The 17,704-nt window shown below is 43.4% G+C and overlaps 1 pseudogene; it reads left to right on the top strand.

Moving 5' to 3' along the window:
* Positions 1 to 283: 283 nt before the first annotated feature.
* Positions 284 to 16,300, top strand: LOC125133366 (uncharacterized; annotated as a pseudogene).
* Positions 16,301 to 17,704: the final 1,404 nt, after the last annotated feature.

The following is a 17,704-nucleotide window of genomic DNA, read 5'->3' as shown; positions in this document are numbered from 1 at the left end:
CCCTCACCCAGTGGGTTAAGGATCTGGCATTGCCGTGAGCTGTGGTGTAGGTCAGAGACGCAGCTCAGATCCCACATTTCTGTGGCTCTGGCATAGGCTGGCAGCTATAGCTTCGATTCGACCCCTAGCCTGGGAACCTCCATATGCCGAGGGTGCGGCCCTAAAAAGCAAATAAATAAATACATACATAAATAACAAAACAAATGAGCAAATATAAAACAGCAACAAACTCACAGGTACTGAGAATGAACAAGTGTTTGCCAGAGGGGAAGTGTATGGAGGAATGAGTGAAATATGCGAGAGAGATAAGAGGTATAAAACTCCAGTTACACATGAGTCATGGAAGTGAAATGCGCAGCTCAGGGAATATGGTCAATAATACTGTAATAGCCTTGTACAGTGACAGATGGTAACTAGACTTGTTATAATGATCATTTTGTCATATATAAGAATATTGAATAACTCTATTATATATCTGCAAATAACACAGCGTTGTAGGCCAATTATACTTCAATAAAAAAATATTTGTCAATATTTTAATATATTTTAAAAATCCCTACTGAGAATAAATCTTTAAATTAGCCTCTGTAAGTCTGTTCCCTTGCCTACAAGAATGTCATAAAACTGATATCTGCTCATGACTAAATTGCCTAAAAATTTTTAATATTACTATTGTTTTTATTTGAAGGCAAGGTGGTGGCATCATGATCTTTCCATGGTTAAAAATCTCTAAGCCTGCTGGCTTCTGTACAGCTAAATTACTTTATAAGCATGTATTATTTGGAAAGATTGTAGGCAAAGGAATTTTGTTTTAATCACATTTCCCACATAGTCTGTTAAGACACAATACTGCTAGGGTACAATTTTCAAAAAGGTAAAATTATGACTTATTATGAATTATTTGAATGAGCAAATATCAAATGAGGAGTTCCCTGGTGGTTCCGTGGGTTAAGGATCCAGTGATGTCACTGCTGTGCCTTGGGTAGCTGCTATGGTGCAAGTTCAATCCCGGGCCCAGGAACTTCGGCATGCCATAGGGCACAGCCAAAACATACATACACACATATACACATATACATACACACATATGTACAAGTATATCATACATGTATATCAAATGTACACATGTTAAAGCATTTATTTGATTAATTTAAAAAAGCAATAAGATACGGAGTTCCGGAGTTCCCGTCGTGGCGCAGTGGTTAACAAATCCGACTAGGAACCGTGAGGTTGCGGGTTTGGTCCCTGCCCTTGCTCAGTGGGTTAAGGATCTGGCGTTGCCGTGAGCTGTGGTGTAGGTTGCAGACGCGGCTCGGATCCCGCGTTGCCTACAAGAATGTCATAAAACTCTGGTGTAGCTCTGGTGTAGGCCAGTGGCTACAGCTCCGATTAGACCCCTAGCCTGGGAACCTCCATATGCCGTGGGAGCGGCCCAAGAAATAGCAAAAAAAAAAAAAAGATGCAGAGTTCCTGTTGTGGCTCAGTGGGTTATGAACACAACTAGTATCCATGAAGATGCGGGTTCAATCCCTGGCCTCGCTCAGTGGGTTAAGGACCTGGCATTGCCATGAGCTGCAGTGTAGGTCACAGACATGGCTCAGATCTGGTGTTGCTGTGGCCAGCAGCTGCAGTTCCCAATTTGACCCCCTCACCTGGGAACTTCCATATGGCACAGGTGAGGCCCTATTAAAAAAAAAAAAAAAAGTAAGATGTTTCAAGGAAAATTTAAAGAACAATCATATAAAGGCAATCAGGAATGCTGAAATAAGTGTGCTAATAGTTTCAAAACTTATTAATATCATATAAGAAAATGAAATGTAATTCTGAGATTATCTTATTACAGGCAAAAGTCTGTACCTCACCTGGACAATAGATTTGCATTTCTATTGACAAAGATCATATGTGACTGCCAGTTTTCTGCAACTTTAATTTTGCCCTGGTCTAGGTTGGGGTTACATAGATGTAAGCTATTATACACAGAGAGGGTAAACAAGATCCTACTGTGTAGCACAGAGAATTACATTCAATGTCCTATGATAAACCATGAGGGAAAAGAATATTTTTAAAAGGCGTGTAGCTATGTATGCATGGATACATACGTGTGTGTGTGTGTGTGTGTATGTATAACTGAATCACTCTGCTATACAGTAGAAACATTGTAAATCAACAAAATAATATAAAAATTTTGCCCTAGTCAACAGGGGACAATTGAAATCAGATTTTTTTCCCTTTTTTTTGTTTTTGTTTTTTTTTTGGCCCCATCTGTGGCATGTAGAAGTTCCCAGGCCAGGATTGAACCCATGCCACAGCAGTGACAACACCAGATTCTTAACTTGCTGTGCCACCAGGGAACTTTGAGATAGCGTTCTCTTGACAGTGATCAGTAGTCCACTAAAAGATAGCCCAATAATCTTTTTAGCCAGTTTCCTAATTTTGGGCAATTTTTTTCTGGCAGACCATTTTATCAACAATTGTACCATAGCAAAAACCAAAGAACAGAATAATTTTTTTTCTTTTTTGGCTTTTTAGGGCTGCATCTGCAGCATATGGAGGTTCCCAGGCTAGAGGTCCAATCAAAGCTGAAGCCACACCACAGCCTACACCATAGCCACAGCAATGCTGGATCCGAGCCTCATCTGCAAACTACACCACAGCTCACGGCAATGCTGAATCCTTGACCCACTGAGTGAGGTCAGGAATTGAACCCACATTCTCATGGATACTAGTTTGGTTCATTAACTGCTGAGCCACGACAGGAACTCCATAGAATAAATTAATGATGAGTAAGGACCAAGAAAATTATAGCTGAACAATTTGTCTCCTCTTTTTTCTTCTTTCTGACCTGATAGTAACAAAGTAATACTTTCTAAATTTATTTATAATTATAGTACAATTTTGATACAAATCTTTTCTTTTAAAGAGAAGAAAAATTGGGGGGAAAAAAAGATGATTCCAGAGCTCACCTGGAAAAATAAACATCTGAAAATGCCAAAGGTTGGGGGGTAATGAGATGGACTCGGAGTTTGGGGTTAGGAGGTGCAAACTATTATATTTAGAATCGATAAGCAATGAGGTCCTGCTGTACAGCACAGGGAACTATATCCAGTCACTTATAATAGAATATGATGGAAGATAATATGAGAAAATATATATATATATACATAAAACTGGTCACTTTGCTGTACAGCAGAAATTGACAGACTATTGTAAACCAACTATACTTTAATTTTTAAGAAATTTTAATGTTCAATTCCTGGCCCAGGAACTTCTATATGCCAAGGGTGTTGCCATAAAACATTTTTTTAAAAGAGAAAGAAAAGAAAATGAATAAACAGGGAGTTGCCATTGTGGCTCAGCAGTAATGGAAGCCAAAAAGTATCCATGAGGATGCAGTTCGATCCCCAGCCTTGATCAGTGGGTTAAGGATTCAGCATTGCTGTGATCTATGGTGTAGGTCACAGATGCTGCTTGGATCCACCTTGCCGTGGCTTTGGCTGTGACTCGCAGCTGCAGCTCCAATTTGATCCTAGCCTGGGAACTTCCATATGCTGTAGGTGCGGCCCTAAAAAGAAAAAAAAAAGAAAGAAAAAGAAAAGAAAAAAGAAAGTGAATAAACAAAAGTGGCCTATTCAGTTATCAGTGATACAGAAAGAGGCAAAATTCCCAATAAAAAATTGGAGCCACAAATCAACTTTCTATTAAACTTAAGTTAACTTAAAATATTTCTTTTTTTTTTTTGTCTTTTTGCTATTTCTTTGGGCCGCTCCCTCGGCATATGGAGGTTCCCAGGCTAGGTGTCTAATCGGAGATGTAGCCACCGGCCTACGCCAGAGCCACAGCAACGCAGGATCCAAGCCGCGTCTGCAACCTACACCACAGCTCACGGCAACGCCAGATCGTTAACCCACTGAGCAAGGGCAGGGACTGAACCCACAACCTCATGGTTCCTAGTCGGATTCGTTAACCACTGCGCCACGACGGGAACTCCTAAAATATTTCTTAATATTTATTTCTGGTCCCCCAAATAGGCTTAAATTTTGGAGAATTGAAGGATTATAATTAATCCAATTTCTGTTAAGTTTCTAGGGAAAACGCTAAGAACTCTTAGAAAAGCCTGAGGCAAATAGCTGAGATGCCTAAAATTTTTAAAATCTCCACATGAGCTGTGCACTTACAAGTACTAAGCACTGACCTGGGCACCAAGGGTCCAGTTGTTTTTCATGTTTTTTTTTTTTTTTCTTTTTAGGGCCACACCCACTGCATATGAAGGTCCCCAGTCTAGGGGTCCAATCGGAGCTGTAGCCGCTGGCCTACACCACAGCAACGCAGGATCCAAGCCTGATCTTCGACCTACACCACAGTTCACAGCAATGCCAGATCCTTAACCCACTGAGTGAGGCCAGGGATCGAACCTGCAACCTCATGGTTCATAGTTGGATTCATTTCCGCTGAGCCATGACGGGAACTCCTCCCAAGGGTCCAGGTTTTGAGCAACAGCCCTATCTTCTGAGATTCCACTGCCAAAAGGTGTGACCACCAGGAAACTAATTAATTACACCACGTGGCTGCAACAGAATATGACCAAAGCACTTTGGAAATATAACATTCAGAGAAAGGAGAAACGAGGAGCCTTCTCAGAGAAAACACCCTAACTTTTCCTTATTGCCTTACATACTTTATTCTTTTTATGTGCCCCAGCAGTTAACAAAATACCTGGCAGATGAGAGATACTCAAGAAATATTTGCCAAACTGAACCAAACCAGGTGACACCTTACTAACGTTCTTGCTCAGGTTCTTCCTCTCCCACACCCAGGGTTCTATCCTTGTCTTGCCCCCCATCCTACACCTCCCCCCACTGCATGCCTGCCTTCCTTCCATAAATATGTATGGAAGAGCTTTAAAAGCTGCCAGGACCTGTTCTAAGAGCCAGGATAGAGCAGTGAACAAAAGAGGCCAAAATCACTGCCTTGGTGAGGTGTACGTAACTAAAATCTGTAACATGATAAAAGGTGCTAAGAGGTGGGGAAAAATTAAACAGGTCTCTTAGGTTGCAGAAATGCAAAACCCCTAGGGCATACACCCAGTGATGGCTGGTTAGTACTAGCCTCGGAGACCTCATTGTTAGCGTCTGTTCCCCACCTTCCACTTACTAACGTCACATCAGTAGTTTAAAATTGCCATGGTAGGCTTTTCCAAAGGGCCGACAAGAGGGTAAAAGTGGAAGAGGACCTTCAGCAGGTTCACATACCTTGGCTTGGACCTCGACGTGCCACTGGAAGTGTCCTATAAGCATCTGCGTCTGGATCGTGACTTGAGGAGGAAGCAGTGCTCGCTGCTGACGTGATTGCGCAAGACCAAGAAAGAGGCACCACCCAGGAAGAAGCCCCAGGTGATGAAGACGCACCTGCACGACCTGATCACCCTGCCGAGATGCTGAGCAGCACGTGGGCATCCTCAAGCACAAGACCTCCAACCAGGTAGAAATCAAGCCTGAGATGATTAGCCACTATCCAGGTGAGTTCTCCATCACCTTCAAGCCAGTGAGGTACCGCTGCCAGGTATTGAAGGCCACCTGCTCCTCCTCTCTTCATCCCCCTCAAGTAGCCTGCTGGCCAATAAAGGCATAGACTTCTCTTTAATTAACTAATTAATTCAATTGCCAAGATAGGAATATTCAATCCTGTTGAATACTGGCAAGTACTGCCAAAAAATAAGATAGGGAGATTAGCAAATACTACCAAAAAATCAGGGCTTTTTATTTGATTTTTTTTCTCTGAAAAGCTAGCTGTTCAACATTTCCCAGCATCTCACACTCACACACACATACACACACACGGGTTTATCATAGAGATTTGACTTTATGCAGTGTGGGGGCTAGTTGAACAGGCTAATCGGGGATGTTGTTTCTGGGTCTGCTGCTGGTGCCTGAAGTTAGCAGGTTTATATTAGTCAGGAAGGGGTGATGGATGTGAAATAAGGGAAGTGAGATGAAACCTGTGTAGCTGACCTAGAAACCAAGAGGATGGACTGGAGCTCTCCTTGCTCTCTCATCATCTCTAAGCCTCCAACCTCAGAGAGGTGGAGGTTGGGATGGGGGGGTCGTACAGGAGAAGCTGGGGCCCTTTGTCATGGAGCTAAACACATTCCTGATCTTGGAGTCTCAGAAACTAAAGGAGGATCCAGAGCTAGAAAAGTTGTGGATCCAGCCACTGCCCCAGACCAACCAGGTGAGCCAGCCAGGTAAAGCAGCAGGTAAGCGACACCATACATGACTACACCAGCAGCACCTTGTACACTGTACCAGTCCTCTGAGTGTAAAGACAATACAGCTGTATCTTCACTTCCATCTTCCAAATCTCAAGCAAAAATGTTTCTTTGGCCCGTATGACCTGCGAACTCTGTAGGGAAGAGAATCTGGGGAACAAAGTTCCAGCTCAGCTAAGCTGGCAATACAAACCCAACATGCTTAGGGAATAAGAAGTGTTGGCAGAAATTTCCAATAGGATTTTCAGGCAGAGACTTACTAAGAAAGTAACGTTTAGAACATTTCATTACGTCAAAAAGAAACCTTGTACCTTTTAGTTGTCACTCTCCATTTCCAGGCAATCTCCTCAACCTTTGGCAACCCTAATTTCCTTTCTGCCTCTATGGATTTGCCTACTCTGGACTGTTCATATAAATGGAATCATACAATACAGTGGTCTCTTGTATCTGCTTCTTTCAATTAGCATAAATATTTTCAAAGTCCATCCATAATGTAACGTGTGTCAGAACTTTATTTCTTTTTATTGCCAAATAATATTTTATCATATGACCATGCCACATTTTATCCATCCACCCATCATTTGCTGGACACTTGGTTTGTTTCCAGCCCTTGGCTACTTTGAATAGTGCTGCTATGAACATTCTTATACAAATTTTTATGTGGATACAGTTTTCATTTTCCTTGGAAATACACCTAGGATTGGGATTGTTGAATCATATGGTAACTTTGTTTAACCTTTTGACAAACAGCCAAAGTACAGCAGGTATATTTTTCCATTACACAAGTGAAACTGCGGATATCCCTTTTCTTTAAAAAAGTCTTGTGCTACAGTTGGCTCTGGTTCTTGAATGAGAGAACTTTTGATTTAGGTTAGCTGGCCCTTTGATGCCCAGTCACTGTATGCAGCAAACCACTGCCCTGATGGCCACAAAGAACCCCTTTCAAAACCAAGAGTCTGCCCGTAGCACTCTAGGTGGGGTTTGGAATGTGACTTCTAGATCAAGTCAGGGTCAGTTTTCCAATACACTTGTAATCCATTCCCCAATAACATCTTAATTGAAAAACAGCGTATTTACAAGTGAACCTATCTACAAAACAGAAACAGACCCACAGACATAGAGAATAAAATTGTGGTTGCCAAGGGGGAGCGGGTTGGGGAAGGGATGGAGGGGGAGGTTGGGGTTAGCAGATGTAAGTTATTATATATAGAATGGAGAAACCACAAGGTCCTACTGTATAGCACAGGGAACTCTATTCAGTATAATATATTCCTATGATAAACCATAATGGAAGAGAACATTTTTTAAATAAATGTATATATAGGTATAACTGAATCATTTGGCCATACAGCAGAAATTAATACAATAATTAATACTTCATAATTTTTAATAATGTATTTAAAATAGCATGGGAAGAGTTCCCATCGTGGCTCAGTGGGTTAAGAACATGACATAGTGTCCATGAGAATGTGGGTTCAATCCCTGGCCTCACTCAGTGGGTTAAGGATCTGATGTTGCCACAAGCTGCAGCATAGGTCACAGATGTAGCTCAAATCTGGCGTGGCTGTGGCTGTGGCTGTGGCATAGGCCAGCAGCTGCAGCTCCAATTCATCCCCTAGCCTGGGAACTTCCACAGGCTGCAAGTGTAGCCATATAAAGGAAAAAAAAAAGAAAAAAGTGAAATAGCATGGGACTCTCAAAAGTATTTTGTCACCTAGTCATAATCGTGTGATAAATCTATTGGCTGTAAAATGTTTGAACATTTATATATGCCTGGTAGCTGCCTGGTATTTTATGGTATTCGGATGATTTTTGAAAAAAAAAAACTAAAATACCATCTAAGGAGTTCCCATCGTGGCGCAACGGAAACGAATCTGACTAGGAACCATGAGGTTGGAGGTTCGATCCCTGGCCTCGCTCAGTGGGTTAAGGATCTGGTGTTGCTAGGAGCTATGGTATAGGTCGCAGACTCGGCTCGCATCGTGCATGTAGCGTAGGCCAGCAGCTGTAGCTCCAATTCAACCCCTAGCCTGGGAACCTCCATATACCATGGGTGCGACCCTAAAAAGACAAATAATAATAATAATAGTAATTTTTAAAAAATAAAATACCATCTAAATCTCTCATTATAACGAAATCAATATACACTGCATAATGTTTCAAAAGTTCAGCCTCCACCAGCCATAACTCCCTCGAAGACCTTCTGTGCACCGCCCCCCCCCCCCAGTAAAGAACAGACTGAGCTTGGTTGGCCCCATCAGAGTCTGTCTTACATCCATCCACACCCTCCATGAACTTGAGTGCTGTCTACTCCACTCTCCTCACCTTCTCCTGAACACACATTCCTGAGTCTGTTTCCTGGCACTCGTTTCCGAGATCACTTCCTCCTGTGGTTATCTAAGTCTGACTCACCTTCCAAAGTCCAAGTCAATGGCAGTCTCCTCTTCCTTGACACCAGTGAAGTGATCTCCCCTCCTCTGAGAGTCTGCAGAATGTATTCTGCCCCACATCAGTGGAGGCGTTCTTATGGACATATTATCTTTTCTCACTAAGTTCTAAGTTCCTCTAAAGCTGGGTGATGTAGTTCCCTTTGCCCTAGATCCATAGTTTTTAGCCAGTGAGGGTCTGAAGAAAGACGTTTTTGCTAAAATGTAGTTGCAACATGTGAAATATGTAAAAGCAAACCTTGAAGTATTAGAACTTGCATATGCCAAGGGTGCAGCCCCAAAAAGCCAAAAAAAAAAAAGATCAAGTGAGAAGAGAGAGAGAGGAAATTATCCTCGGGAAGTATTTAAAAAGCCTATAATCCCTACCATAAGAGGTACAGAAGAAGTGAGGCCCACCTGAGGAAACAGGCAGCTCATGCTTGAAACACCTCAGACTTCTTGAGAGTGACACAAGTGTGTATGTGATGAGGCTTTGCTGTGTATGAGCATGTACGTGTGTCCCTGTCCTTTTACCTAGGAAAAACTAAATTATAAAGATGTATGCAGCAAGTACTACCAATCACAGGCTCTTTCTCCATTCCCTGTTCAAACTGGCCCAATATGCCTGCTTTCTCTTCTCCACTCAGGCCATATTCCCAGCAATTGGTCTGTCAATATTCTATCCATAATGTCATAGTTGTAGACTGCCACCTCGTGGCTATTAGATGTATGTGTTTTAACCCACCTTTTCATTGAGCCTCTTGTAATTCGATGCCCCTCCTAACACCTTCTGTATTTTCATCACTACCCACTGGCCCCACCAGGCCTTTAGAAACAGCGAGCTCCTTATGTGACAAATGAAGAGTTGAAATATGTGCTTCCTTCCCCAGAGCTGCCAGTTTTCCTGTCAAAGATTCATGATAATGGATTACAATCCTCTACATCTTTTAGGATAACAAGTGTCCCAAGAGCTTAACATCACAGCAGGTTTGCGCATCACTTTAGAGTCTAGACCTAATTATGGTTTTCTCCCAAATTACCATGTAGTCTTTTTTTTTTTTTTTTGCTTTTTGCTTTTTAGGGCCAAACCCTCAGCATATGGAGGTTCCCAGGCCAGGGGTCCAATGGGAGCTACAGCTGCCGGCCTACACCACAGCCACAGCAACAAGGGATCCAAGCCACGTCTGCAACCTACACCACAGCTCACGGAAACGCCGGATCTTTAACCCACTGAACAAGGCCAGGGATCGAAACTGCAACCTCATGGTTCCTAGTCGGATTCATTTCCGCTGCGCCACAATGGGAACTCCTAATCTTTATTCTAAAACCCCAGTATACCAAAAGCAATAACAAATTCATGAGTATTTATTGAGCACCTATCAGCCTCTGCCTGGAGGAGCCCCCAGCCTTGTGAGGGACAATTGCTGTGATGTAATCTGTTTATACCAAGAATCTTTGTCCACTGGGGGCCGGGAAATGAGCACTCAAGTCCCTCTGAAGGGGTCAGTGATATCACGGAAAAGTCTGAGGCTGCGGCTTAAGCCACAAGGTTGATGGGCCAAGGTTGGGGGGAGGTTAGACATTCCGGGCAAGGGAAGAGCAGCACTCTTTGGTGGGGAAGCACATACAGTGCCGTTCTGCGATTTTATTTCCAGTTTCACTAGCCCAAGCAGCCCTCGAACATTTTGCCTTAAATATTTATTTAAACATTCATGGAGTTCCCGTCATGGCACAACGGATTCATTTCCTCTGAGCCACAACGGAAAATCCAAATTTTTTAAAAAAAAAACAAAATCTCACACTGAACCATAATGAAACAGGAGGGAATGGGGCAATGCATGACCTTTAAAAGAATGATATAGCCATTGAGGATATAATAAAAACTGGTTAGAACCAAATAGGTCTAAGATGGTGGAAGAATTGACTTCCACCTGATCCTGAGCTTCATTATGCACTCATTGTAACACATTAGCATATGCTAAATGACACACCCACAGACGCCATGACAGTTCCCAAGCTGACCATAAAAGGCCAAAAAGTGAGCAGCAGCCCAATTCCTGGAAATCTCCGCCCCTCCCCCAAAATAGCTGGAATAATCTCATTAGCCTGTGAAATTACCCAGCCCATAAAAACTAACCACCCCATATTTCTGAGATGGACCATACTCTATCTCTCTCAATAAATCTGCTTCTCACCTATCACTTTGCCTCTCACTAAATCCCTTCTGCACTGAGACATGAAGAACCTGAACTGCAGTAAGTCCTGAAAGCAGATGTGTGATTTTAATCAACAAACACCGTGGGTTCAAGACCCAATCTGGGCTTTGGCTGGGTTTGAGTCCTAGAGAGACAGGAGACAGATGGGTCTCAGGCTGAGCAACTGGAATCTGTCCCCTGTGGACAGATACTTCAAGATAAAGATTATGGTAGGAGCAAGGAGGAGCTGAGACCTGCTTGGATAAAAGATAAAGAGACCACATATTTCTCATTCTTGAGGTCAAGGAGAACTCTGGAACTACGCATGTGCAGAAAGGCTCCTCAGGGATCAGAGAAAGGAGGGGGTCCCAGACCATAATACAGTGTGTCAGTTTCCTAGAAGCCCTTACACTAGAATCTATCTTAGCTAAAAGATGTGTGGGCACATAGAGAAGGGCCCTGAGTCGGGCCACATATGGACTCAGGGGCAGACAAAGCAAGATGATTGGCCAGTGGAAACCTGAAAGAAATGCCCCCATATAAGTGATTTAAACCACCTCCAAAATGCATAATCCTCTGTCTGCCTGTCTCCCTGAGCCCACTTGTGCTTTCTACACATATCTTCTCTCTCAATAAACACTCTACTTGCCTCACTAACAATGTCTCTTTGCCACATTTTTTCTCCAAAAAGACAAGGACTGGGGACGACCTACACCTAGCCTGCTGGCCTTTATGGTCTAGTGGTTAGGGTTCAGCACCCTCACCCCATAGCCACAGAGAACACCAGCACATGGGTTCAAGTCGGGTCTGAGTTGTACAGTTTGAATAAGATATTTCTGACCTACACCTTGACCAATCACTGCATTACCCAGTATTTGTTCTCTCTTTCCTTAATACGAGTTTTCCATTTCAGAGTTACTTATTCAAAGATCTTTTCACAGCTCATCCATCCTTTGATACAAGGCTGGAAACTGGCTGAGACTAATGTCTCCAGGAAGTCACTTGAAAAATACTCTTTTGCTACTAGTAGGGGAGGGAAAAAGAGGAGGAAAAAAAGCCCTACTTCTTTCAGGAATAGTATAAGCAGATAGGGTGGGGGGGGGGGGAAATCCCTGGAGAAAGAGAAGTAGGCATGGCCTTCTTGAATAAAAGAAGCCACAGCTATTGGGGCCTAAGCTATTTTGTGATCTAAGCCTGGCCACAAGGCCTGCCCTTGAACAGGTCTCCGTAATCAGTGATCTTGAAGTGAGGAAATGCAGGAACAAAGGAAAAGCAGTAAAGAAATAATAATTCAGGAGTTCCCATCGTGGTGCAGTGGAAACGAATCTGACTAGGAACCATGAGGTTGCGAATTTGATCCCTGGCCTCGCTCAGTGGGTTGAGGATCCGGCATTTCCGTGAGCTGTGGTGTAGGTCACAGATGTGGGTTGGATCTGGCGTTGCTGTCGCTGTGGTGTAGGCCGGCAGCTATAGCTCTGATTAGACCCCTGGCCTGGGAACCTCCATATGCCACTGGTGCAGCCTTAAAAACTCCAAAGACAAAAAAAAAAAAAAAAAAAGAAAAGAAAAAAGAAAAGAGATAATAGTTCCATAAAAAAAAAAAAGTCCTAGTTCCTCCTCAAAGGATGTATATACCAAGCTGAAACAGTCTTTGAGTTCTGCAGAAACTAAGGGCCCCACACAGGTGGAGGATGGAGTGATAATTTTAACACTCATGACTTCAATTGACTGAAGCTTAGAAGGGGTCCATCTTGGCCCCAATTTTATGCTAAATTATCCTTTGTTCAAGCCCCTTCATGAATATGCACATACTCTTAGCTTAAAACTTCCCCAGTTTTGCTCTTCAGGGAGACTTTGCTTTGGGAAGGATCCCCAGTGCTCTTATTCTGCAAATAACAATAATTCCTTCCTTCTCCAGAGCCTTTGGCTTAGTTGCGTCTTTTGGCTCAACACACACCACAAGGCAAACCCAGTTTTCAGGTAACAGTAGATGCCCACAGATTAGCTCAGAGATGGACAGCCCATCAGACAAGCCCTTAGGAGCCTTAGAGAGTATAAGGAAGCCACATATTGCAAGTGTTGTCTGAATAGTCAACAGATAACATCCCACAAAAATAAGAAATATGGTTCAAATGTATATAAATGTTGGATGATTAATACATTATAAAACTATTTAGAGTTGTTATTGACTTAATAGCATATTTCCTCAATCATAAAAATCAGTTACTCATTTTCTGGGGCGGTCTGAGAGGCTTTGTGAAGCTGGAAAGGAGTTGGCACTAAAGGAGAAGACTAGAACTAGTCTAGTACCTTGCCCCTGCTTTTGTCTAGTTAATGCCTACTTCTCCTTCAGATCTGATTTCAACTGGCATTATTTCTGGGACCTTTCTGACAATCATATCCTGCTGTTTTGCATTCTCACGGCATTACAGACCTCTCCTCTGCAGAATGTATCATGGTTGCCAGTTTAGATTTGTGTGAACCTGTGAATAGTTAATGTCTGTCTCATCCACTACTGTAAAATGTCAAGTGGGCAGAGATTGTGTTGCTCTCCTCAATATTGTCTGTCCGGGGTGTAGCACACTTCCGGGGATACACTAATCACTCAATAAATATAAATCATTCATTGAATGAAAAAGTACGATAAGCTAAAGGCCCCAGAGTCTCAGTCCTAGGATAAATATAAGGAAGGCATGCCAGGGTAGACTCTCTAGGGCTTTGGATCCAGAAGGAGGTTTGGAGGGAAGACTCTGTCATGTAGAAGAAGGGGAATGTGGCGTTCATAAATTCTTCTGCCTGACAGCCAAGCTCGGGAGCAGTTTCACATTTTGCGGACAGCCTGTGTGTTGGAAAGAGTATCAGATTAAGAACTAGGCATTAAATTCTAGTCCCAGAGGTTCCTACTACTAAACTGGTGAAACTGAGCACCCTCTCATGGAAAGGTATAAAAGCCTTTCCATTGTTGTCGAGACTTGGCCTCTGACCACCAGCGCTGAAGAGAAAAACGAAGACAAAGTTTTGGGTAAAGGAGAAAAAAATAGCTTTATAGCTTTGCCTGGCAAAGGAGGGTCACAGCAGGCTAATGCCCTAGAAACTGTGCCCTCCTTGGAAGAGATTAGGAGATGGTTTTATAGTTTAGGAAGTGGAAAACAGGAACTAGGGTCCCAGATAAAGATCAAGGTAGAGGAAATCTTGCATCGTTTTTCAAAGCTGGTGTTTAGCGGCCCCAGGACTGGTTCTGGTGGTCCTCCTTTCTGGAATGAAGAATGCTCCATCAAGTAGTTAACATCTGCCAGAGTTCCTGTGGTGGCACAGTGGTACAAACCCAACCGGTATCCAAAAGGATGTGGGTTCAACCCCTGGCCTCGTTCAGTGGGTCAGGGATCCAGCATTGCTGTGAGCTGTGGTGCAGGCTGATGGCCATAGCTCTGATTCAACCCCTAGCTTGGGAACTTTCATATGCTGCACCAAAAAAATAAAATCTTCCATTTATTGAAGGATTTAGCTGGGCAGAACTCAAAGATGTCATTATGTACATTCCTTGAAGAGGAACCAGGACCCCACCCCAAGACTGCACTATTGTCTCTTGGCTGCTCTTCCCTGGTCTCTGCATCTGCCCCCCTTCCCTGATTAACAAGTGTTTGAACCTGCCCTTTGGAATTTAGGGAAGGTCGTGGAGGCTGAAGCTTATTCCCTAAAAATGAGAAATGGAGGACGGAGAAAGGCTTGTGTGCCCAGGAGCCCCTCCGTTACACCATGTCCTCTGTTTCTTGTTTGTAGAAAAAAGGCTTCAGCGCCCTAGACCTTCCCTGAGTTCCAAAGGGCAGATTAAACAGTTGCTAATTAGGAAAGGGCGGTGGTGGGGGTGATGCGAAACAAAGGAAAAATCATTAAGAAACAATAGAGCAGGAAGTTCCCAAGTGGTGCAGCTGGTTAAGGATCTGGGGTTCCAATGGCTGTGGCGCAGGCTGCAACTGCAACGATTCCTGGCCTGGGAACTTCCACATGCCACAGTTGTAGCCAAAAAAAAAAGAAAAAAGAAAAACAATAGTGCAGCAGTAAGGCAGGATCCAGGTTCCTCCTCAAGGGATATACATAATAATATCTTAAGTTCCTCCGCAGGAACTAAGGCCCTCGTCAAGGTGGAGGATGGTAACTTCGGGCTGAGCACAAGATGCCTAGAGCACCGCCCTGCTATCTCACCACCAGCCAATCAGAAGAAAGCCGTACAACCTGTAGTCCTCACCCCCAAATTTTGTCTATAAAAATTCTACCCCTAAAACCATTGGGGAGTTTGGGTTTTTGAGCACAAGCCACACATTCCCCTTGCTTGGCCCTGCAATAAACCTTTCTCTGCTCCAGACTCCAATGTTTAGGTTTGTCTGGCTTCCCTGTACTTTGGGCACATGAACTTGCATTTGTCAACACTGGTAGGTAACCTTGGACCAGTGACCTAAACTCATCTAATGATAACTAGCAGAGCCTGTGGATCTCCTGGGCGCAAAAGCCTTCCTGTGTTCTCTATTTCTTGTTTTAGGAGATAGTCTTTATTCAGCCTCCTAGACCTTCCCTGAGTTCCAAAGGATAGGTTCTAACAGTTACTATCAGTGAAGGGAGGGTGATAGCGGACACAGCCCTGTGGGACGCCTGGGTCCAAGAGTCTTTCTATGCCCCCCATTTCTGTTCTTAGGAAACGGGCCTCGTTCAGGCATGACCTTGCCTGACTTCCTAGGGAAGGGAGGAACAGTCAAGCAAAAATAGTACAGCCTTGGGGCAGGATCCTGGTTCCCTCTGAAGGAATACATATAATAGGTATCTTATACACCTAAGAGAAAAGTTATATTCCTTAGGCTTCTTTTTGAAATGCATACTTCACAATGAACAGCTTAGAGTCTTAGCTGCATCACCTGTAAGCTATAGATTAGGCACCCTGAGCACCACAACCTGTGAGTCACAAATTATAAGCACATGATGTTTCTTTTGAAGACTTTCCTATTTTGCCCTAATCACTAATATGCCCTTCTCGCAACTATTTCTTTTTCTAGGAAAGATCCAGACACAATAACCCAGAAGATCACCAGGGTCACACTGAGATCTCATGACACCAATCTCTATGACTGAAGATTCTACCCTCCAAAGAAAGAATGTATTTACCTCCAAACCTGCTTCTTATCAGAAACTTGTTTTTCTCCTTTTAACTATAAAACTTCTTGCGATTTACTTCCCAAGAGGGGGGCACAGTCTTTAAGGCATTAGCCTGCTGTGACCCTCCTTCGCCTGGCAAAACAATAAAGCTATTTTTTTTTTCTCCTTTACCGGAAACTTTGTCTCTGTGTTTCAATTAGGCACTGGCAGACAGAGGGCCAAATTCTGACAAGAGGATGCAGAGACAGGGAGAAATTGTCAAGAAATAATGGTGCAGCCTTGGGGCAGTTTCCCAAATATACATATGTTTATTTATGTATATTCCTTGAAGAGGAACAAGGAGTTTTGTTTTTGTTTTTGTTTGCTTTTTAGGGCTGCACTAGTGGCATATGGAAGTTTCCAGGCTAGGAGTCAAATTGGAGCTACAGCTGCCAGTCTACACCACAGCCACAGCAACTCCAGATCTGAGCTGCATCTGTGACCTGCACAGGCACAGCTTACAGCAACGCAGGATCCTCAACCGACTGAGCAAGGCCAGGGATGGAATCCACATCCTCATGGATCCTAGTCCGGTATGTTAATGGCTGAGCCTCGAAGGGAACTCCACATATCTGCAGAACTAAAGCCCCCAACAAATGCAAGATGTTAACTGCTTGATGAAGCATTCTTCATTCCAGGGAGAAGGTCACAGTTTGATAACCCTGAAACACAAAGCTCAACAGGAGATCCCCCTGAGGCCACATTAAAGGAATACAGGCCCTGTTATACACCCTGATCCTTATCAGCAATCCTGCCCTTGAACCATTTCTATAAAACTCCTCACCAAATCCTCTGGCGTGGAACACAGTTTTTGAAAGCAAGAGCCAGCTGTGTCCCTTTTTGCCTAGCAAAACAATAAAGCTATTCTTTCTCCCTCACCCCAAACTCTCTGAGATTCAATTTAGCATCTGTGCACAGAGGTCTAGTTTCAGCAACATGGCCATCATAAAAAAAGGCTACAAATAATAAGTGCTGGAGAGGGTATAAAGAAAAGGGAACCTTCCTACACTGTTGGTAGGAATGTAAATTGGTGCAGCCACTTTGGAGAACAATATGGCAGTTTCTTAAAAATTTATATATAGCACTACCATATGGTTCAGCAATCCCATTCCTGGGCATGTATGTGAAAAAAACGTAATTCAAAAATATACATACACTCCAATGTTCATTGCAGCAAAATTTACAATAGCCAAGACATGGAAACAACAACCTAAATGTCCACTGACAGAGGAATGGATTAAAAAAAAAAAAAAAAGTGGGGAGTTCCCGTTGTGGCGCAGTGGTTAACGAATCCAACTAGGGCCCATGAGGTTGCGGGTTCGGTCCCTGGCCTTGCTCAGTGGGTTAACGATCCGGCGTTGCCGTGAGCTGTGGTGTAGGTTGCAGATGCTGCTCGGATCCCAGGTTGCTGTGGCTCTGGCGTAGGCCAGTGGCTACAGCTCCGATTCGACCCCTAGCCTGGGAACCTCCATATGCCGCGGGAGTGGCCCAAGAAATAGCAACAACAACAACAACAACAACAACAACAAAAAGACAAAAAAAAATGTGGTAGAGGGTGTAATGGGTTAAGAATCCAACTGCAGCAGCTCAGGTCACTGTGCGTTCAATCCCCGGCCTGATGCAGTGGGTTAAAA

Source organism: Phacochoerus africanus, chromosome 8, assembly GCF_016906955.1.
Source record: "Phacochoerus africanus isolate WHEZ1 chromosome 8, ROS_Pafr_v1, whole genome shotgun sequence".
Lineage (NCBI taxonomy): Eukaryota > Metazoa > Chordata > Mammalia > Artiodactyla > Suidae > Phacochoerus > Phacochoerus africanus.
Note: the sequence above shows the minus strand (reverse complement) of the source record. Positions and strands in the feature narration are given on the sequence as shown.